Source organism: Chlorocebus sabaeus, chromosome 4 (assembly GCF_047675955.1).
Source record: "Chlorocebus sabaeus isolate Y175 chromosome 4, mChlSab1.0.hap1, whole genome shotgun sequence".
NCBI lineage: Eukaryota > Metazoa > Chordata > Mammalia > Primates > Cercopithecidae > Chlorocebus > Chlorocebus sabaeus.
The window spans coordinates 5,327,183-5,349,827 of NC_132907.1; the positions used below are offsets into that span (position 1 = coordinate 5,327,183).

General features: G+C 35.1%; 1 pseudogene; it reads left to right on the forward strand.

The window, feature by feature from the left end:
- Positions 1–12,557: 12,557 nt before the first annotated feature.
- LOC119628291 (poly(rC)-binding protein 2-like) overlaps positions 12,558–22,645 on the forward strand; it is a 50,414-nt pseudogene continuing 40,326 nt past the window's right edge.

Sequence of the window (22,645 nt, forward strand, 5' to 3'; positions counted from 1 at the left end):
AGAGATGCAGCGTGATGTAATGAGAACGATCTTGGGCTAAGGCACCTAGATTTTAGTCCTCTGACTCCTCAATAACTGTGACATTGAACAAACCACTTAACCTCCCTTAGCATCATTTTCTCCAGCTATGAAATGATGATGATAACTTCCTATGCAACATGGATGGTTATTATAAAGATGAGATAATAGATGTACAAATGCTCTAAATAAGGTCTATATAAATGTGGGACATTATATAGATGTATTCACACCAAAGGAAAATCAGAACAAGCTCACAAAGACAGAATAGCTAAATGTGACTGCCATATTTTCAATTCTGAATAGAGTTAGATAAGGAAAGTGTATTAGTCCATTTTCATAGTGCTACAAAGAACTGCCCAAGACTGAGTAATTTATAAAGGAAAGAGGCTTAACTGACTCACAGTTTAGCGTTGCTGGGGAGGCCTCAGGAAATTTACAATCATGGCAGAAGGTGAAGAGGAAGCAAGGCACCTTCTTCACAAGGCGGTAGGAAGAAGTGCTGAGCAAAACAGGAAGAGCCCCTTACAAAACCATCGGATCTCATGAGAATTCACTCACTATCATGAGAACAGCATGGAGGAAACCACCTCCATGATTCTATTACCTCCAACTGATCTCTTCCTTGACAAGTGGAAATTATGGAGATTATGGGGATTACAATTCAAGATGATATTTGGGTGGAGACACAAAGCCCAACCATATTAGAAAGATAATCTAAATGAATTCCAAATGACTAGGTTTCGTTCTAAGAAACAGCAATTTAAAATAGATAACCTCTAAATGTCCATCTCATACTCAATACTGGGCATAGATCCATAGTGTTTCTAAGTAAGAGTAGGTGCAATAAAGCGAGTTTGAAGTCATGATTGTGTTTTCTTACAGTTTCACTCCTATATCACCCAAATAATGTACATTTAACTGACCCCAGAAATCATTGTTATAGCCCCCTACTGGACCAAACAGAAAAATCCACATCTGGATTTCTCTAGATCATAAGGCTACACCAGATCTCAAGGCTACACTCTTCGCACAAGAAAAACGAAAGTTATGTAAACATCCTTCCCATAGAGAATTTCAGAATTAAAGATGAAGATATGTATAAAATATGGAGGTACACAAAACCCTATGAATATATACACTATAAATGTTCAGAGATAAAGAAATGCAGAAACTTCCTAAGCTATTTATTCAGTAATATTGCTGAGCATTTAAAAATTGCCAAGCACTGGGATAAGATGTTTAAACAAAGAATATAAAAGTACAGATATGGATTTATGAATGATACATAAAAAAATCTAACACCTGCCTCTTACCACTTAATGGGCCAGATTCTGTGGCTCATGTCTGTAATCCCAGCAATTTGGGAGGCTCAGGCTGGAGGATCACTAGAACCCAAGAGTTCGAGACCAGCATAGGCAACATAAAGAGACTTCATCTCTACAAAATAAATAAATAAATACGTTAGCCAGATGTAGTGACATATACCTAGTCCCAGCTACTTGGGAGGCTCTAGTGAGATAATTGAGCCCAGGAAGTCCAGGCTACAGTGAGCTGTGATTGTGTACACCGTATTCCAGCCTGGGTGACAGAATGAGACACTGTCTCAAAAAAACAAAACAAGGCAACAACAAAAGCAAAACTAAAATGCTTTAAGGTTGATTTTAATTTATGGAAAAATAGAGTTAAGAAGTTCTGGATCTTCAGAGGAAAGATTTATATAAAAATGTTCTATTTCCAATGGACTAGAGCTGTTAGTATTGTCCAAAACCTTAATCTCATATAGTCTTCAATGTAGTCCCAAATTTCTATCAGAATTTAAAACAGACACATACCAGTTGAATGTGACACAAAATAAAATAAAAACCATTTAAAATTTAAGCCTGTCAAAGTTTAAGTTTCATATAGAAAATGGTTCCAGTTAAACAAAGTTATTTTTAGTCCTTGCTGATTATTTTACAAAGAGATATCAATTTTTCTGTTTAACAGAATTAATTCTTCATTTAAAAATTATTATTGCCTTTTGCTAACAACTTCTAAACAAATTAATCTCTTTTAAATGACTAACAATTATTTTGTTTTACTTTAATTATCTATCTAGCAATCTCTCTCTTCTGCTTGTGTTTTCCATCTGCACTTACGCTTTACCTACATTTATGCTCTATCTACATTTATAATTGAACAATATTGATATTGTAAAATGTTAAGATTTTTTTGGTTGATAGATCTAAACTTAAATTGCAATCAATCTGTTTGTGTCTTGTTTTCTTTGTGGAAATAGCTAAAAGTATGATAGAGATATTTGTTCTTATATTCAGTAGAACTTCGAGTGAGTGTAAATATAGATTGTCAGTACATTGTATAAATGGCATTTATTCTAATTTTAAAAACATAACTATTTAATTTCTTCCTCCAAGGCTCTGGGAAGGATCAAACTTAATCCTTTTTCTCTTTTACTTATTTATCTAGTGCATTGTTCCATATAAAATTCCCCACTAGTGCGTCAACAGTCATTTAAAATAGCATGCAGACTTCCAGATCTATCAGAATGACAGAAAAAATACTCTGGAGAACCCACCAAATGAAATACAATGAAATAAGTAAAAGAAAATGGGGAAGAAAATTAAAATGTGGCCAAAACATGCATAGTGACTAGAAAATAAGTAATAGGAATGACCCAGTGATCTAAATCTTTCCGTGAATTTTTTATCAAATCCAGAATTCTCAGTTTCCATTGATGGTTGCACGAAGTATGGAACAGGATATAAATCCTAGAACCTGCTAAGCTGGGGAATGTAAGAAGAAATTCCCCACCTAAAGCTAAGACCTCTGTGGATATATCCTTATTTTAAAGGTAACATAAAAATGAAGTTGCCACAAGAAAGAAAGAACAAGGAATATTGCCTGTCCTAATCTTGCGACTAAGTGGATGAAACAAACGAACACACACAAATTCTTCTCTAAGAATTTGTTGTAATCATAATTTAGTCTTCCAATATGTCTGGAAAACATCATGAAAAAAATTTAATTTTAGTGGTCCTGGTTTGGGTTTATTTCAGGAAATCGACAGAAGCAAGCATGAATACTCTTGGAGAATTGTAATTTGAACTCAAGCAAAAAAGAATTTTCAAAGAATTATACCTTATGATATTTCATAAGATAAATAAGCAGCTTATATTTAAATTTACAAAACATAAGGGGGAAAAGCCCACCATGAATAAGATCTAAGGAAGAACAGTAGATTCATATCTTTAAAGATTTTAGATGTTGAAATGATCAGCACCAAATAGGAAATAAATATGACTAATATGAAAAAAAGACAAGCTCAAAAATACAAGCAAGAAATAAGAGTGCATGAAGTGCATTCAATCATACTGAAAAAAGTAATATAGAATTTTTAAAGTGTATGATACAACTAAAATGTCAATGTAATCAAAAAATAGATCCAAAGAATTTATATAAAAGAAATGTTAAACAAACCAATACATGAAAAATTTAAAAGTTAGTCTAACATACTAGTACTAGAAAAAGAACGTGAAGTAGAGGAGATGAAGCAATGACCAGAGATCAGAGATGATGGCTAATATTTCTCCAGGTTTATGGGAGAGCACTAAACCTGAGCCTGAGAAAGCCAAATGGACCTCAAGCATTATAAATGAAAATAAATCACATCTGCAAATATCCTGGTGAAATTATAGAACATCAAAGATAAAAAAAAGATATTAGATGTAACCGGAGATAAAAGAAAGATCCAATAAAAGGGAAAGCAATAAAACTGACAGCTGACTTCATAGCAGCAACAATGGAAGACCAAACACAGTAGTTTCAGTCTGCTCTTAATCTCTCCATCACCTGGAACTCTCTACATTGCAAGTGGGAGATTCAAATGGTACAACTACTTTTGAGAACTGTTTGGCAATTTCTTAAAAAGTTAAATGTATATCATATGACCCAGGAACTCCACCCCTATATATTTATCCAGAAGAAATAAAAATATACATACACAAAAAGACTTTCACTCAAATGTTTATAACAGTTACGCATAAAATCTCAGTACTTCCAGGAGACTACAGACAGTGACATCTGCATAGCTTCCTACCTTCCAATATTGTCCCAAACAATCGAAACAAGAACAAAAATGTAAACTCTACATAAGGCTATGCCTTCAACATTAATCAAAAACAGACAATACTGAAGCATCAAAACAAGTGTATGTAGAAAGAGAAAAGTTACCAAATATGTGTAGCCTGACTCTTGTGCTTCCTTTCCCTCCCTGCCCTATTGCCTTGTTATAAGGCTTTGAGGAAGCAAAGCCAGATCAAGAATAACTTCAGAGAAGAAAAAAGAAGAAAACTGGGTGAAGGTGCCTAAGGGTGATCAAAACAAATACCAAAAGACTAAGTACATCCTAAATTTAAAAATACTAAAAGAATGTTCAAGCAGATCAGAGCATGGACTACAGGGAAGAAATTTCAAAGTATATGTGGAAGGACAGTTTCAATTTAAAAAGGACACTTTTCAAAATGCATAGCTTCTGAAAAAGACAACAGGACAAAAACAAAAATGGGAAAAGCACTCTGACAATTGTGTGGTGAAGAGGAAAAGAAAAAAATAAGACAGGAGAAATACAGGATCCTGGCCAAAGAGAACCATAAATTCAGAGGACTCCCAACCCCCATCCTACCATACCAAAACAAATAAAGGAACAAACAGGACAGAGAACCTGGAGTTGCTATACTAACAGATACGGTGAAATTGTGACATCAAGCTAGGAATTTCATGAAATACCTCAGTATAAAAGCAAAGAATAGGAAATGTAAGTCCATATTAAGTTATCGCAAAAAATCAGGGAACAAAATGTTACAAAAAACCAACTGAGTAAACCACTTCCTTCTACATAATAGCCTTGAATTAGAAGAAAACTGAAAATCAACATGAGAAATATGATCAAATATACTTAAGCATTTGAAGATATGCAAAAGCATCTCAAATGAGAAATTCATAAATAAAAACTAAAAATAGGCATAGAGAGGATAAAGAAAGTTGATTGAACTCAGAAAGGAAATGGAAAAAGAAAAACATTACCTCAAAATTAAAAAATAAATTGCAAGGTTCTCAGAGGATAGTCTCAAATAAATATCTAACAAGGGGCACTGATGACAGGTAGGAAAGCAACCAAGAAAATGAGTCATGAAAGAAATAAAAAGGCTTAGAAAGAAAATAGTGGAAATGGAGGACCCATAAAGAAGAATACTTTTATCATCTGTGTCCCTGAAAGAGAAAAGGAAAATGGACAAATGGACAGAGCAAATATTTAAAACTATAATCCAAGATAGAATCCTTTTCTGTTTGCATCACTTCCTAAATGGCAGGCGTCTTTTCCCTTTGGTTGTGTGATATGTCAACTGGCTGCATTCATTCTTACGTTGGAAATAGGCAAAAATTCTTCTTTTTTTTTAAATTTGAGATGGAGGCTCACTCTGTCGCCAGGCTAGAGTGCAGTGGCTTGATCTCGGCTCACTGCAACCTCCACCTCCTAGGTTCAAGCGATTCTCTTGCCTCAGCCTCCTGAGTAGCTGGGGCTACAGGTGTGCACCACCACACCCAGCTAATTTTTGTATTTTTAGTAGAGACAGGGTTTCACCATGTTGGCCAGGATGGTCTCGATCTCTTGAACTTGTGATCCAACTGCCTTGGCCTCCCAAAGTGCTGGGATTACAGGCGTGAGCCACTGCGCCCAGTTGCAATATTTCTTTTACTAAAATAATATTATCTTTATTCCCTATGTACACATAAAATGTTATGTTTTTCAAAACATACACACCTTTGAAAGTATTGCTTACAATTCTGTAAATTAGTCAGAGAATGTGCTATTCCCATTGGGCAGATGGAGAAATGGCATGATAGAAAGAAACTTTGTTTAAGGTCCTCAGCTAGGCAGTTATGGTCTAGTTCTACCAGTCACATGTTGAAGGTATTCCCTAATACTTTCTCCACCACACTCAAATATATTCTATGCCACTGAATTGGAAATATATATTGAGTTTTACAATGTGCTATCAATTTAACCAAGTTACAGGCTGACCAATTTCTTCTGAAGGATCTGTTCTGTGTTATACCAATATTCATATCAATATCACATTGATATTCCTCTTATGGTTTTCCTTGGATTACTTAAAAAAATAAATATTCTCTTCACAAATTTTAGTATCTTGTTTTCTAGGTCTATCAGTGCTTTTTTTCTTGGTGGCTACCTTCTCAGATTCAAAAAACAAATATAAAACAAATATTTAAAAATTTGTTTTTATATCTGCTAAGGCTTCCTCTCACATAAAAATGTTTTCTCATTATCCTCCATTATGATAATTTGTATTTCCAACCAGAGAAAAAAAGAGGACAAAGAATTTTATTGTATTTTTTCTTGTCAAGAGAACATTTATTCAATTTAGCAAAGTTAATAAGACTGAGTGTTTGGGTTTATTTTTTCTTCTTATGTAACTGGGCACAATGATTACACACACACACACACACACACACACACACTCCTGAAACCTTTGTTCCAGTATTTTTTCTTTTCCTACAGTCCCTAGGAATTTTTTAAGTCACATTGTAATGAAATAATAATCAGTTTTAAGAGTTCAATTTTAAGAGTTCAATCTCTATTATCACCTGCTTAAGAACAAATTTCCTACTATATAATAAATTGAAACTAAAATTTAAGACGTAGGAGTTTTAAATGTCTATTACTGCTAAACAAATGTGAGTTTCTTCTGAGACTTACACTATATGTAGAAAAAAAGGTATGGTTTATGCATATAAAAGTTGTTTTTATGTCCACAAATATAATTCAAATCTTAAAACATGAAATTCTCATCTTAAAGAATGGTCCTGAATTTACAGCAGCATAAAAGATATTTTTCTATTGAATTCTCTACTCGCCTTTTTAAACTCAATTTGGTTTTCATCTCTCAAAATTATCTTCCCAATTTCCCTGTTTTCAATTAATGGGTCTATTCTTTCACTTACTCAGTATATTAATCAGTTTGGGCTTCTGTAGCAAGGTACCATGGACTGAGTGGTTTATAAACAACAGAAATTTATTTCTCACAGTTCTAGAGGTTGAAAGCCCAAGAAGAGGGTACCAACATGGTTAGTTTCTTGTGAACGCCCTCTTCCAGGTTGCAAACTAAAGATTTCTCATTTTATCATATTGTATAAAGAGAACAAGAGAGCTCTCTGGGGTCGCCTGTTATAAAGGCACCAATAACATTCATGAGGGATCCACCCTCATGACCTAATTACCTCCCAAAGATCCCACCTTCTAATGCCGTCACACTGGGGATTAGGATTTCAACCTATGAATTAGCGAGTGACATAAACCTTCAGTCCACTGAACTCAAGACTCAAAACCTCAGAGCAATCATCTCATCCTCTTCTTTTCATTCCCTGTATTTAACCAGTCATTAAGTCTATCAATTGATTTTCAGCTTCTTTTGCCTAATCCTTTCCTTTTCATTGCAATTGTCATTCTGTTTTTTGTTTTTTGTTTTTTTGGTTTTTTTTTTTGTTTTTTTTGAGACGGAATCTCGCTCTGTCACCCAGGCTGGAGTGCAGTGGCCGGATCTCAGCTCACTGCAAGCTCCGCCTCCCGGGTTCACGCCATTCTCCTGCCTCAGCCTCCCGAGTAGCTGGGACTACAGGCGCCTGCCACCTCGCCCGGCCAGTTTTTTGTGTTTTTTAGTAGAGACGGGGTTTCACCGTGTTAGCCAGGATGGTCTCGATCTCCTGACCTCGTGATCCGCCCGTCTCGGCCTCCCAAAGTGCTGGGATTACAGGCTTGAGCCACCGCGCCCGGTCTTGCAATTGTCATTCTAATCCTCATTGCTTCACACTTGTTCTCCCAGTTCGTGTCCCTATTTTTAGAATGCTTCCCCCACCCAGCAAATTGTATATATTGCCACAAAATCAAGATCAATGTTGGCAAGACACTGGTTTCATTGTTTCAGACTTCTTGCTCCAAATCCTCAATACCTGTCCCTTATGTCTACACAATGCCAGTCAAATGTCTAAAATTAGAATTAGGATGCTTGTAGTCTAATTCTAACCTGCCTTTCTTAGCTTCACCTCTTACGTAAATCTTTCTCTGCCTACATCTGGATACTCAAACCAATTTACTCTACTATGTTTTTTTGTCTTAAGTTCTTGTCTAAAAGGACTACATCAGTTAGAATAATTTCAGTTGTTAGCAGCTGAGTACTACGATACGAAATAGCTTAAACAGTAAGTGGTTTATTGTTTGACATAAAGAGAATTCTGGAGGTGATTATTTTCAGGGTTTTTTTTTTAATAGTTCAGTGACATCAATGATACAGGTTCTTACCAATTTTCTGCCAAATCGTGCTTGGTATATTAACCAAACCCTTCACAGAATAGGATGTTTCAAGCTCCTATCTCCAATTCAATCACTTGGTATGAAGAATGGGGTCACTTTTAATGTTTTAAGCAAATCTAGATGCACCCATTGCAACTGAGGAGTACCACGATCCTTTGAAAGACAAGGACCCTGAAAAGGGTTTAGTTAACAAGAATGTATTTTTCAAATGGCTGCTAGAGAGGCTAATATTAATTTGCCACTAAGAATCTCCCTCCCCCCAGGAAATTCCTATCTCGGTTATATATTTATTGATTAATATTTATAAAAGTTCAATTGGTTTTAGATATTATACCAGTAAACTACCTAGAAGAGATCATATATTGGCTAGTTGCACAATAAGAATGAGTTTATCTGACTAAATTTTTATAACTGATTACTGCAAAAATAAAGACACACACACACACACACACACACACACAACCAAGTCAACCAATAGAAACTGACATAATTTAGCCACATTTACAGATATGCTGTGCCATAATAGGGCTCTAGATTGCTTGAGTCAGAATGAGGAAATGATTTATAGGAGCAAATGGCAGGCAAGACCCTAGTAGAAGTACTGGAAGGACACATACAAAAGGTTTAGCTTCCCTTACAGTTCTATGTGTGGCATTGTTGTTTCCTTTAAAGATCAATCTGAAGGCATTTTCTTACAAGATATTTTTTCTGTTAAGGCCAATTCTATTACTTGTCTTCTTCACATTTCTTCTTTCATTCTCAGGACTGTGTTCTAAGAAAAATTTCTTGCTCTCCAGAAGATTATTTAACTCAGCAAAATCCTATCCAAATGGTATCTTGTCAACATCTCTAGCTGGGAGTAGTGAGCCATTATTTTTCTATTATCTTCATTACTAGTCTGTATTAGAATGCATTGTATAACATAAGTAATATGAGCACATGGACACCACAAAGAACTGTAAGCACATTTCTATTTTTCTAGCTTTTCCTTTTTATTTCTTACTTTTAATTACTGGAAAAGCTAGAAAAACTCTTATGTAAGAAATGCTGTATTAAAACCCTTACAGGGGTTCATGTTAAAATATGGCTGTAACTTTTGAGGGAATGATTCTTTGTTGGTCTTTTTCTGTCTCCAATTTCTCTGCTATTTTTTTTTTGTTTCTTTGCTCTTTTATTTTTTGGGGAAAATAATCCATGCACTCAAAGCCTTAAATACAAGTCTGGAAAAAAAAACAAAAGAAAACACTTCTACTTCAAGTAGTAGTAAGTTAAAGATTGACCACTACTTTGAATTTCTTCTACATATTAGTCATTGCTGTATGAAAACAAACTTTTCATCTTCCATATCTCTAGCCTAGTAAACCCACACTAAAGTATTTGAATAAGAATTCACTCTGACAACAAAGGCCAAAAGTACAAATCCTACTGCCCCATGCTTAACATGCCTTTTGTACAATGAAGGCAATTTACATTAATATCCCAAATTTCTGTTGCAATCACGTTTATTTGACTTGTAAGCGAGCTTATCTTTTCTGTGTTTTCGTCTCCAATTTTCTAAATTTCCTTATCTGTTTACCTGCCCCCACAAATTAGCCTAATCGTTGTACACCGTTGTCTTCAATAAGAGAAGCTAGAACTGAGAGGTATTTCTCCGGACCAGACACTTCTGTGGTAGTTCACAAGCAATTGCTGAAGCCAATTAGATGTTGTTCGCACTGAAAATTTATCCTCAGTGCCACTTACCTCATGGTGAAAAGCAGCACTCTCTTTTTCTATTACATTTCATCAAGGGCTGTCCCACAGCAAAGTTGCCTAGGTCCCAAAGATTTGCAGCCCTTATAATACACAGTCAAAGCCATTACCCAAGAACCTACGAATGTCAAAGAGATGTCTGTGTCACCACGAGCTCGGCTGTCACCAACATGCTGTGGTGAGAGCAAACACTCCCCTCTGATGTACAGGCCTTGACCCTGGGCTCGCTCTGTCTGCCAGACTCCTTTTATGGTGCGCTCTTTCTCAAGGCCCACACTGCTTCTTCCAGTACTGTTTTCTTTAAAGTATACCTAAAATGTCTGATACTTTATCTTTTTCAAGATCACAATTGTAAACAACCGGGCAGTATAACTTTGGCTTCTCACAGCCATGGTTCAAATTCAACTCAATCTCATTTGTGATCCTGAGTAAATTATGGACGATTCTGGTCTCCTTTTCGGTATCTGTATAACAGAGTAATACTTTGATCACAGAGTTGTCGCAAAGACCAAAAACAATACGCAATGCTTCTAATACCATCTCTAGCTCATTCTAACTATTGAATAACTGGTACTTGTCTATGGCCATACCACCCTGAACACACCTGATCTCTTCTAAATAACTGGTACTTTTTATCCTAGAAGATGATTCCCAAATGCCAATGAAAATTAGTGTTGCAAGAGCATCTTAGGAAAGAACAAGGCTGTGCCTGACCCTTCTCACCAAAACCTTCAGTGCTCTGTACCTGCCAGACAAGATGCCCATGATGTACAAAAGCATGAATTACAAATTGGTTTCAAGACTTAAGATTTTAACTCTACTAGAGACTGGGTAACAATCACCATAATGCTGGGTCTATGTGAATATAGAAATAATTTAAGAAATCTTAAGCATCTCTAAAAGTTATATTAAACTTCTATGTTGATTGTTTTGTATCTTAAAAATACATATATTGAAATAGCATAGACTCACAGAAATTAAGAAAATTTTAACAATAATTAAATATGTGAACCCACCAAAAACATTTCTGATGCCTTCACAGCGCATGTGTGTGCACATGCCCTTGCATACCCACAGGCTTGCATTAAACTCTGTTGCTTCCGTATGATCTATTCTTCAAGGCAAATTGATTATTGATTGAGTTTCTAAAAAAAAAAGAAGCAATATTTTAAGCTTATTTTAAAATTAGTATTAATACTATTGTTGTCATTGTTACTGATTGTGGTTGAGAAACCTACAGGAACTTGGAAAAAAGTAACAGTTTCACCCACACTTTCTTGTTTGAACACCATAACATTTGACATGTCTGGTTTATCTATACCTATTGATAGGGTTTTTTGTGTGTATCATTTTTATTTGTCTATCATGAGGTCTTAAAACAATCAGATTAAACCTCCAAAATCTGGATATTCTAAACAGAGACAGAAACCATTACAAAAACTATATAGGTCATATTGACAGAAGGACACTTACAAATATGGAGCAGTTATGTTTTAGAAATGTCTAAAATATCAAGAAGGCTAGAGAGATTCTAGTGGAAGCAGGGCTTATCTGTCAGTTCTCTTCATCAGAAGAGAACTAAGTTTTCTAAAACATATATAATTGGCAACCATTTTGTGGCTGGTCCCTAAAATGAGAGATGCCATAACTGTTTATTTCAAGAGTTATGATTTACCCATTGTCAAGAGATCTTTATCATAAAGAAATTTTTCATATTTTTGATATAAGAATTATAAATTTGATAATATATTTTCCATTAGTTACTTAATGACATATGAATTGCACTGCAATGACCATTCAGAACATTAAATATGAATAATACTTCATCATCCACATTGAACATTATTTATGTACAATTTAATCAACTGCTCCCAGACAGATACTTGTTCATATTTGTGTTTTACTTTACTTTGAAAGTTTTTCAACTTTAGCAAAATAAGTTTTAAGAAATGCTCCTAAATGTTAAGTTTTCATTCCCTATTAAAGTATTTTAACAGTATTCCAGTAAGATATTACTATTTTTTATCTTAGTAACCTAAAGGTAAGCTTTCTTTATATTTGCCCAGTTCATAAGGTTCTATAGAAATATATAATATTTTCCTCCAATATAATCACAGAAACATATTTAGGCAGCCTTGCATTTTAAAATACACTCAATTGATTTCTCCACAGGGCTTGCTTGTCATAGTGCTTCGTTAACCTACCCACTACAGTACAGTATATTAGACAACTTTGCCTTGCATCGTCAATTAGAAAAAAAATAATAACCAAAATAGTTTGACTTCCAAATTCTTAGCTGCCCCAATGCTGACAGCCAATGATGTGTAGAAAAGAAAAATCCTCCTAACTTCTTGCCTGATAAATGAGGAGGGAGAATCTGACAGATCAGAACGAGATGAAGCAGCCTAACACATTTGGCACAACGTGCGTCTGGCATACAGAGACTGCCTGTCAAATGCCTATGACTCCATACAGCAGCGAGGGACCCTATGGAGCAGCAGATGGGCCATTAAGGTAGTATTAATGTAGATGCCATCAGTTTTCAGTTCTGACTGGGACATACTCTTTAGAACTATGAGCAGCTGCTGCCATTTATTGTGACAGCTTCCTGCTAACTTTTGCCAACTGGCACAATCTGACTCTTTGTACCTGAGCTATTAAATGTGTGACTTCCACCATTTTATTCCTCCAGAGAATGCTTTTAATAATCCTCTAAAGAAGGAATGAAGCATTTATCACCAAAGTGAATATACATACCATGCAGTTCTATTGTAAAACAGTCCTGCCCAGTGTACTTTATAGACCTTATATTAATACATTCTTATTAAAACTGAGCATGTATCTTTTCATACATACAAAAGTGCTAGATTGAAAATGATCACTCATATTAATTCTAAACCTTTCATGAAATATTGATGTATTTAACTGTTAACTAGGATCTTTTATCTTTTGAAATATTTTTTCCCTGATTAGCAAATGTTTTTTCTAAAATGTCACATAAAATATAGTAATAAATTAACAAACCAAAAGTAAATTATTTCGTAGCTTTCTAAGTACAGGTAAATATTTTTATCTCAAGAAGTTTAAATACACCTGGTGGTTTCATTCATGTATAGGAAGAAGTTTTGGATGTATGAATGGATTTAAAAGCTCTATAATCTGAATAATATCTCTGCAATATATTATAAACAATGCATTATGAATGATGGTAATTGCACATTTATCACCTGCAGAACAATTTCACCAGAATATGCAACCAAACTATTGGCAGAAGCAGCACTCTGCTGCCTTCCTTTCATCCAGCTAGACTTCGAGGGATACATTGCATCATTTTTGATTATGTCGAACAAGAAAGCTCACAGTACAGCACAGCATACGGTTTGTCAGACAATAAAAACTGCAGCAAGTCATTATAAAAATGGCTGGCAGACATATTCATTATGCTGAGCTAACGTCTTTTCTGCTTCAGATATCTCTGCAATCTGACCAATAATCTATGCATGAGATTTCTAAACAGATCTCACCCATTCGATACTATATTTCACAGGAACGTCTCTGTGTGTATTTATACATATGTATGCACACACCCACACACACAAACACTAAATCTTAAAGAAGTTAAACTTCCTAAGTTCATTTTGATATGTGCAATAACGAGAATGCATCTATCAGAATACATAATCATTGAAATTTTTAAAGATGTTGACATTTATAATACAACTATTAAACTGCTTCTTAAGATTAGATATGTGAAAGAAATAGTATAGAATACTAATAGTATATAATAGTATAATATAATATATAATAGTATAGAAATAATATTGAAGATTCCCTATGAATAGAAAATAGGTGAAATGATGGTGCAAATAAACCGAAGAATAGTCAAAGGAATGCCGTCTAGATGCCAAGATACAATCACTCCCACATCTTCTTCTGTTAACAAACCTGCGACATCTGACAGAATTTCTGACTCCTTTTACTACCTGTAAGTTGTGTGTGTGTGAGCGTTCATATGCATTTACTTCCCTTTGTATATTTATTTCTAAAAGAATTGAAGGGTATTTATTTCAGGGTAACTCCAAAACACGAACATTATATTATGGAAATAGACCAAAAGAACAGCATTACTGAAAATGGGTGTTATTTACAAGAATGCAAAGAAAACTAAAACTATTATATTAAAATTTAGAGCCTGGATAGAAAACACATATTAAAATTTTGATGTATTTTTTTAATTATAGTTGTCGATAGGTTGATGTATTTAGATGTTTCATGGTTTGGGTTTTTTAAAAAATATTTTCATTTTCAGATGGTATTTGACACTTTACTTCAGATATTACCATACCCATAAGACAACATGAACTTGTTTTGAATATTTAACTACTAGTGCTCATAGGGATGAAGTTATTTACACTAGCTAACTTTTGTTAGCCTTTCATAGGTTAACACAAGGAATTTTATTCAACTCTGTAAAACAATTGGCAAAATCTAAAATGGTTTTTGAAAATTCTGCATTATTTAGTTTGATTTTGTATCAGCTCCAAATTAAAGATGTTACTATAGTGACAACATTTTGAATATAACCTAACAATGCATTTGAAAACCATTAACCTCAAAACAAGGGTACTGTTCGTATTTATCACCTGTAGCACTGTTCCCTCAGAGAAGTATCTAACAGGACTTTTTCAGGGGAGGGGGATTCTGTTTCTTCATGGAGAAACTAAGGTCTCATAGATGGAACGGCCAGAGTGTCTCTGTTGCATGAGAATGAATAAGTAAATGGAAACCAGAAAGGCTGGAGGCCAATTTCTTCAAGAGAAATGGAACGTTTTAGAATACTATGCTGATATAATAAATACGGCAACTGATCACAGAGATTGATGGTACATAAGCATTTCAAAGGAAGACTAACTTCAGAAAGAACTATGTGAAATTTGTATTATTGGTCGTACCTTAATGCTACTGCTTAGGAGTGGTGATTTTGTATTTTAAAATGTGTGTTTTATATATGTTATTTTCCAGTAGAAATCTAAAAAAAAATTTTTTTTACAAAGACCAAAGGACATAAAGGTCACTTAACTGTTCCAGCAAAGTATTCAATAATTAATTTAGAAACGTAATTCTAAACAATAAAATGAAATCTCGATAAGAAATTGTATCTTGGCAACGAGAGCCAGAAAATATGTTAATATTTTCAAGACTCCTGCTTTAAAATGTTTATTGAAGAACTAAAAATAAATAGCTTTATCTTTCAGGTCCTTTCTGCAGGGATAGTTTTGTAAACCACTGCAGTATCATGTATAGTAGTGCTGTAACATCAATGATTATATGTAACGTGCAGGATTTTCACCTATTAAGTTTTTCAAAGACAAAAGTAGTAAAAATGTTTTGCTAAAAATCCATGTACACAGTCTCGAATCTTAGAACTTCTGAGACATCTTCCCTTAGAGGCGTTGCTTGTATTTCTAATCTGGTTCAAACTGTTAATGTCACTACTATCTGAATAGAAATATTTCACTGAATTGCGGAAAACATTTAGAGAGGTAAAATCTAAACACTTAAAAGGAGAATAAACTTTAAGATTGATCATTTTTAATAAAAATGTGTTAATCCCTATTGAGACTTTTTAAAGTCAGCAGAGAGAGACCGGAAATCAATCATACTGACATCCAGTCAATAAATATATTTCTTTAGGCTGGGCACCGTGGCTTATGCCTGTAATCCCAGCACTGCGGGAGGCCATGGTGGGTGGATCACGAGGTATCATCCTGGCCAACATGGTGAAACCCCGTCTCTGTTAAAAATACAAAAAAAAAAAAAAAAAAAAAAAAAAAAAAATTAGCCAGGTGTGGTGGCAGGCACCTGTAGCCCCAGCTACTCAGGAGGCTGAGGCAGGAGAATGATGTGAACCTGGGAGGCGGAGCTTGCAGTGAGCCTAGATCGCGCCACTGCACTCCAGCCTGGGTGACAGAGCAAGACTTGTCAAAAATAAATAAATAAATTTATTTCTTTATATTTTATTGGTTTTGTAATCAATAAGAACACAAAAAAACTTAATTGCCTATGGTAGATATTTGTGACATATTAAGGTAATATGTTATTTGATTATTGTGTTGGTCTGATTAGGCTGCCATCTTGAGACACCACAGATTGGGTAGCTTAAACAGCATTTACTTCTCACGGTTATGGAGGCTGGGGAGTCCAAGATCAAAGCTCCAGAAGATCTAGCGTCTGGTGAGGACACTTTATCTCCTTTGAAATGGCTAATTATTTTTCGTTTTGTTCTCACACGGCCGGGAGAAAAAAAAAATCATCTCTCTCCTATCTCTTTTTATAAGGGCACTAATCCTACTGATAAAAGCTTTCCACTCATGATGTAATTACCTCCAAAAGGTCCTACTGTGTCTGGAACTGGTTCCTTCCGGTGGATTCTCGGTCTCACTGACTTCAAGAATGAAGCCGCAGACTCTCGCAGTGAGTGTTACAGTTCTTAAAGATGGTGTGTCCAGGGTTTGTTCCTTCAGATGTTCAGATGTGTCCAGAGTTTATTCCTTCTGGTGGGTTCATGGTCTCACTGACTTCAGGAATGAAGCTGCAGACCTTCACAGTGAGTGTTACAGCTCATAAAGGTGGCGCATCCTGAGTTGTTCATTCCTCCTGGTGGGTTCATGGTCTTGCTGGCTTCAGGAGTGAAGCTGCAGACCTTCGCAGTGAGTGTTACAGCTCATAAAGGTAGTGCAGACCCAAAGAGTGAGCAGCAGCAAGATTTATTGCTACAAGCAAAAGAACAAAGCTTCCACAGCATGGAAGGGGACCCAAGTGGGTTGCCCCTGCTGGCTCAGATGGCCAGCTTTTATTCCCTTATTTGGCCCCACCCATGTCCTGCTGATTGGTCCATTTTACAAGTGCTGATTGGTGCGTTTACAAACTTTTAGCTAGACACAGAGCACTGATTGCTGTGTTTACAATCCTTTAGCTAGACATAGAGTGCTGACTGTCTATGTATTTTGTGGGTACATTGTAGATGTCTATATTTATGGGGTACATGAAAAGATACTTTGATATAGGCATGCAATGCATACTCATCACATTTTGGAAAATGGGATATCCATACCCTCAAACATTTATCCTTTGTATTACAATCTAATTGTACTCTTTCAGTTATTTTTAAATGTACAATTAAATTATTATTAACTATAGTCATCTTGTTGTTCTATCAAATGCTACATCTTATTCATTCTTTCTAACTATTTTTTGATGCCATTTACCATCCCCACTTCTCCCTGAGCCCCAACTACTCTCCCCAGCCTCTGGTAACCATCATTCTATTCTTTATCTCCAGGAGTTCAACTGTTTTGATTTTTTTTAGCCCCCACAAATAAGTGAGAACACGTGAAGTTTGTGTTTCTTTGCCTGATTTATTTCACTTAACATAATAACCTCCAGCTCCATCCATGCTTTTGCTAATGACAGGATCTCCTTCTTTTTTATGGCTGAATACTACTCCATTGTGTATATGTACCACATTTTCCTTATCCATTCCTCTGTTGATGGACACAGGTAGCTTCCAAATAATGACCATTGTGAACAGTGCTGCAATAAATATGAGAGTAAAGATATCTCTTTGATATATTGAGTTTCATTCTTTCAAGTATATACCCAGCAGTGAGACTGTTAGATCATATGGTAGCTCTAATTTTTTGAGGAATCTCGAAACTATCCTCTTTAGTGGTTGTACTAATTTTCATTCCCACTAACAATGTACGCGGGTTCCCTATTCTCCACATCCTCTCCAGCATTTGTTACCACCTGTCTTTTGGATGAAAGCCATTTTAAATAGGGGGAGATGACATCTCATTGTGGTGTTGATTTGAACTTCTCTGATACCAATGATGTTGAGTACCTTTTCATATGCCTGACCGATATCTTTGGTTATTTCTGAGTAATGGGATTATGTCTGTCCTTAACCCCCATCTTTTTGGTTTTATTTACTTAACTCTCTGTATTTTCTAAAATGACGAGTTACCACTTTTATTTTTTTAGGAAAAAATGGTACATTTAAAAATGATAAAACTTATCTTTCCACCTCATTTGCACTTTACCAATTAGAGAAAAGAAATTTTTTGAATTAAAAAAGAGGTCTTCCATTTTGAAGATGATTAAATTTTTTCAAATTATTTGACAGATTTCTTACCAATGTCAGGATGTTCTTGTAGTTTAGTCTCTACTTTAACACATTTCAAAATCATTTAATGAAAATGAACTTGAATAATTAAACTTATTCCAGGCAGATAATATTCCTTTAATTTTGGACAATATTCGAGATAAATAAATATATACACAAATTCTAAAGATAAATATGAATATATTTAAACAGCTATCATAAATCAAAGAATATAGATCTCAATGATATACATACATTCGATGCACAAGTATTATATATAGAGAAAGACCTAGAGTTGCCAAGTGCTCTATTATTACCATTATAGAAAATTCTTTAAAAGAATATGTGTTTGAGTCACTTTAGATGTGAATACTTCCTGAAATCTAGAATCTAGAGAAAGGAGTGAATGAAGAAAGGACTAGGTTTTGAAGTTGAATGTTGGTGTTATGTTACCTTACCACTGCACAGTGCTTTAGGTTTTCAGTGGTCCTCCATACTCAATTTATATTATAGTCACAATGTCACTTTGAGGTACACAGAGTGGATAATGAAGTTCAGATAGTTTATGTGGTTTCTCTGTAACCCATATGTCTCAAATCTATGAACAGAGGCCAGATATTTTAGCCATATTTTTTTTCCCCAATATTTGTTACATCTTCCCCTGAAATAGCATGGGAGTGAACTTGGATTTTAAATTGTCAGATAGATCAAGTTAACATTTTCTCCCTTAGTTCTCGCAACCCTGTGTACCAGAGCACCACCATCTCATTTCTGAAACATCAAGTACATCCAACAAGTGAGCACTCTGCCAGTCAGCTCTGTGAGAAATGCTCTACACTAGGCCTTTCAGATCTTATTAAAATTGGCAGTTACCCTCACGTTTTGTTCTCTAATAGGAGACAGTGAGCTAAGTAGGATGTACTAATTCCTACTGATGTGAAAAGAGAAAAATCTGGCTCAAGGGATATTTGTAACTTAATGTTATTTTTCTTTCTAAAGGCAGTTCTTTAACCTAAGGTGGAGCTGATATTTTGGGTAATAGGAGTAGGATCTCACGGTATAAGTGAATTTATGTCAGACAAGTGGTCAACTTCTCTGTCTAAACATAGGACAAAAGATGAAATCAGGAATTTATAGGAACATACACTTACCTGAAAGTTTTTCTTAGTTTCTGTCGAAGATCTTACGTTTCACATCTACTGTTACAGCAACAAGTTTCCTAGAGCATATTCCTCAAGTGTTCCAAGAGTGCAGAAATAATAGTGATTTTCTAATCACCCATAAAATTCATTAGCTAATGTTTTGCCTCAAAAGTCTCAATCAACATTTTACTCCAGCACTTTCAATATGCACATTCAATAAAATAATCTAAAAGGGTGGGCACTGTACTTAAACAGTGTGTTATAAAAATCTGTTTCTGTCTTTATGGAAAATGCATGTTGTATTCATACAGAAGTCAAGAGGCTGCGGGATTACTGCAGCCAGAGTAGCTAGCTTTCTTCCTACTGCTAAGTAACAGGTTTGAATTTTGTTTTGTTTGTGACCATTAAAATGTGTCCATAAAATATCCATCACATAAGCTGTTGACTAAAATAATTGAGCCACAGACACATTGGACACAAAAACAGTGTTGCCTTTGAAGTTTGTTAACAAGTGGAAGATGTCAGTGTTTGCATGTATAGGACTTTATAGATCAGTTTAATACATTTCTAAATGTTTTATGACTCAAGTGATTAGGCATTAGAGCTAATTACTCTAAGTATTTTTTTTTTCTTTAAGGCTTACTTTCTACTTTTCCTCATTCAACTGAAACAATTAGATTCGCCAAGAGAAATGGGTAATGTCTTTTCAAACCGTATTTCCCATAACACTTAGTTTCCTGCAGCAAATCATTAAATAGTCAACAGATGTATTTAGTTTTTAGTCTCTGTACAACTTCACACAATTATTTTGAAGGGCAAAGTGACAGGTTTTTTTTTTTTTCTTTTACTATCGAGTATCTTCACTTGCCTCCAATTAGACAGACAGGTTATTAAAGCAATTGCTTTACTTGTGTGCAACTTACATCTACTTTCTGTTTCAACATACCAAGAGTCGATATCAAATGCCATGAAAGGTCTTGGAGTCAGTAAGAAAAGACATTTGAAGTTCACTTAGGGAACAAGGAAATGACTGATCGTTGATCTATGCAATGAAGGAACCATTCCTGTTAATAAGGGTGAGCACCCAACAATTATATCACCTAGGAAACTACATGCTCCAGGGTTGACAAATTATTGGGAATCCCCCTCCCCCAACTGCCTTTTGTTTTATCTCTGAAATATAAAGCAAGTATACTTTAGTGACATGATTTTTTTTTTTCTGGCACCTTTCCATAGCCAATTCCATTCATGCAGAAAAAGGATGAAATTCCATCATTCGAGCATGACATCTCAAAATTCAAACTTAATGAGAGCTTTGGCAGCTTCTGTCGAAGGCAGACAGTGATTAACAAAACACTTCAGAGTACAAGGCACAGCAGTGCTCAAAGAAAACAGTGATGATCTCCACTTAATTGTAGAAAAGCCCAAAGCATCTGCCAGCCGAGGAGAGCTGGAGCCATAAGGAGCTATTGCTCAGATAGGCTGTCATCTCCAGAGATCAACAACCATATGCTCAGCTCAAGCACAAACTCCAAAGAAGTTAATTTTCTGACAAAATACAGGGATAAATATGACATTCAAACAAGTGTGCTCACTCATCCTGAACACACGTTCATCTGCACGCATCAGATTTATGCATCGTTTAAACACAAGCAAATATAATTTGTTTGGAACACAAACATTGTTGCATGAGTACAGGTATAATTAATCTTTGTCTGCTCCACAGGTTCTTGTGTTCTACTGGTTAAACACGCATTCAACAAACTTTTGATGAATGGAGAAGTCACTTGTTGCTTCATACCTAAACATATACCACACATTCTTTCAAGATTCTGAAATTAATGCAACTTATTCAATTCAAAATGAAAAAATAACTTATTTTACCTATGAATTGAAGTTTGTGTGTGTGTGTGTGTGTGTGTAAATTTAAAATCATCTCTCTGTATCAACAGATCTATCTATCTGTCTAATTTATCTCTGAGTGCAAACATAGGATCTTGGCAAAACTTACCTTGGACATAGCCTAGCAAACACAAGGAAAGATGTCCAGCTAAGAAGCAGATGCATCTCAGGATAAAATTACCAGAAAGTTGCTTGCTAGTACCTGCAGTCATGGGATAATAAGCAGAAAATGGGTATTGAATATAAAGGCTACAAAAATAAAAAAAAAATAAGAGTGTGCATGCTAAAAAACATGATAAAAGAACAGAAGGAGAAACCCATGTTTTTCCATGATTTAAAGGTGGAGATTCCTCTTATATTACCTCCTCCAAAAATGCAACATCTAGCATCAGATGGATTAGAGTCGGCAGACTATCAACAGTGCATGTCTTGAAAGCAGGTGTTTGATTTAGCATTTGCACACTAGCCAAACAGTAGTTAATTTTTTAGAGGTGAACAACAATGATCCTCATAAAAACTAAAGAGAAGCATCTGGTAGCAAACACAGTGATTCAGTAGCAAACCTAATTTCTGCTTTAAAAAAAAATTCTAATGCCCTTTCCAAAAAAGAATGAGATTTCTCCTTTGTTTTTCTCATCAGCTTTTTCCAAGATTACACACTGAAGCTAAGCATTCATTTATTTCTAATTACAGTCACTCTATGATGAAAACTATAATATCACTATTGTCATTTCTATGTACAACATTTGTTAGAGTTTGGGTTAACTTGCTGTCTTCTCATTTTGTATTTTTGATGTTATTGTGTGTTTATCATTTAAATTTTTTAAAAAAATTTCTCCAATTATACAAATAATTTATGTTTATAATAAAGAATTTGGAAAATGCAGGCAGGCGCAAAGAGAAAAGTTCAAATCATCCATAAAGCCACAATCAAGAAAAATTAAAAGACAACAGTTAATTTTGATAAATTTCTTCCATATATACACATAATACTCATAATGTTAAACTCACCTTAAAATATAAATTTAACTTTCTGTTTCCTTTCCTGATATTGTAATCTATATATTCAGAATTTCCTGTATCATCATATAGTATTTGAAAAATTTTCAGGCCGGGCGCGGTGGCTCAAGCCTGTAATCCCAGCACTTTGGGAGGCCGAGACGGGCGGATCACGAGGTCAGGAGATCGAGACCATCCTGGCTAACATGGTGAAACCCCGTCTCTACTAAAAATACAAAAAACTAGCCGGGCGAGGCGGCGGGCGCCTGTAGTCCC